Here is a 1,804-nt window from a genome sequence, read left to right on the forward strand (position 1 = left end):
TTTTGAAGTTATGTCTAATTTTTTTATTTTGCAAAAATAGTAATTAAAATAAAACAGTCTTCAAAAAAATAAAGTTATAACAATATTAGTAAAACTTCATTTAGGACAAAAGAGATATTTGAATGTGGTTCTTTTCTCTCTTACTTAGTTAATGTGAATCCTACTCTCTCTGTTTAAATGTTTCCTTATAACACCTATCTGGTCTTCTCCATCTTGATGGCCAAACCTTGCCCCTATGCATTATTTCATGCTTTGCTATTGTAACAGAATGCTATTGGCCAGATTTCCTCCAGAACTGCTCTTTCTTTTATGTTATAATCTCCGTGATAGCAGAATGTTCTGTGCTAGCTCCAAGCATTGGATTAGAGGCACGAGCTACCTTTGTTTGAAACAGTCTTTTCAATGTTATTTGTGTAGCAAACAGCCTTGGAAGACTGAAACGGTACTTCCTTTCATAGTAGACTTACACAGGATCATTGCCTATTATAAAATATTTAGGTTCTATAAGCTAAGGGTTCCTTCCCTGTAACTCAGTCAGTTGTGTATGCCGAGGTCACCTGGCCCTAGTCACATTACCCTGTGGAAATGCACCTTAGGAAATGGATGCAAATACTGATATTCTAGCTACTCCTGTAGCTACCAGAGTCTCTTTGACCAAGGAGTCTCATGTCTTTTGTCAAGTATTCATGAAACGTGGCAGGTTAACTTGTTAGCATATAAGTATGCTAACCCATCACAATCCTTGATGACGTTCAACATAATTACCATTAGAGAAATGTGAATTAAAACTGAATTATCTATCATCATATATCTGTTAGGATGACTAAACTTTAAAAAATAATAATTGAACAAAGTCACAGCCACTGTGCTAAGCTGGTCCACCATGGGAGAAAGCATGTTACAGTTCAGAGCCATGCTGGAAAGCATCACCACCCTCCAGCCTCTGGGTGAGGACTTCTGTGGTCCCTAGAGATGAAATGTGGCCGTTGTGGGGAAATTTTCAGAGAAGCAGCAGTACCGAGACTGATGGACAGTGTGGCACTGAAGGGAGGCTGTGACAGCATCGCTAGAGTCCATAAGTGCAAGCTGTGTGCGTGAGAAAATTCCACTGAGATTTTGAGTTGCACCATCAGGCCTTATAATGCTGAGGGTAGTGAGAAGTTCAAGACCATTGTGAAGTTTGAGTGCCAGGGCTCAAACCAGTTGATTTCCAGCCCCAGGCAGGGTTTGCTGCTGAGGACATAGACAGTCAGGGAGCATCTTCAGTGACATTAACCTGCAGGAAAAGGACTGGAATATCTTTCACGGAAAGGCCCTGGAGTCTGTGTGAATCTACAAGGTCATATGCCAGTTTGTGAAGGGCTGAATCCCCTTCCAGTGTACTTCCCTTTAGAGCTGAGAAGAGACAAAGTGCCCCACGCAGAAGCACCACAGAGGCTGGTGCTCTCTTCCTCATCTCCTGGCCACTGTACCATGCCATCACAGTAGTTACACTGGACTTTGTATTAGTTCTCCAGCCCGCCAATAAAGCCCCTATTCTTTCTGCACTGGTGTGTGAAGGAAAAGTCAGGGAGTAACCCTTTCCCTTCACAAATCAGAGCTCACACTGGAGCCTTCCCACGGCTCTAAATCTCTGCTACTCATCCAGTTTGCAGAACATGCAGGAGCGCATAGTTTCTACAGGCTCCACAGCCCATGGAGAGTGGGCAGGTCAACCCAGGAGATCAATGCTATGAAACCCAGAGGTAAGAAAGGACAGGGAAGCCTATGGAATGGTGCCATGAGCGGAGCAGTCATGAGTCAA

General features: G+C 43.1%; 1 pseudogene; it reads left to right on the forward strand.

Moving 5' to 3' along the window:
• The first annotated feature begins 883 nt into the window (after positions 1 to 883).
• On the forward strand, positions 884 to 1,366 carry LOC102025970 (annotated as a pseudogene).
• Positions 1,367 to 1,804: the final 438 nt, after the last annotated feature.

Source organism: Chinchilla lanigera, unplaced genomic scaffold, assembly GCF_000276665.1.
Source record: "Chinchilla lanigera isolate Chin_1 unplaced genomic scaffold, ChiLan1.0 scaffold00003, whole genome shotgun sequence".
NCBI classification, from domain to species: Eukaryota; Metazoa; Chordata; class Mammalia; order Rodentia; family Chinchillidae; genus Chinchilla; species Chinchilla lanigera.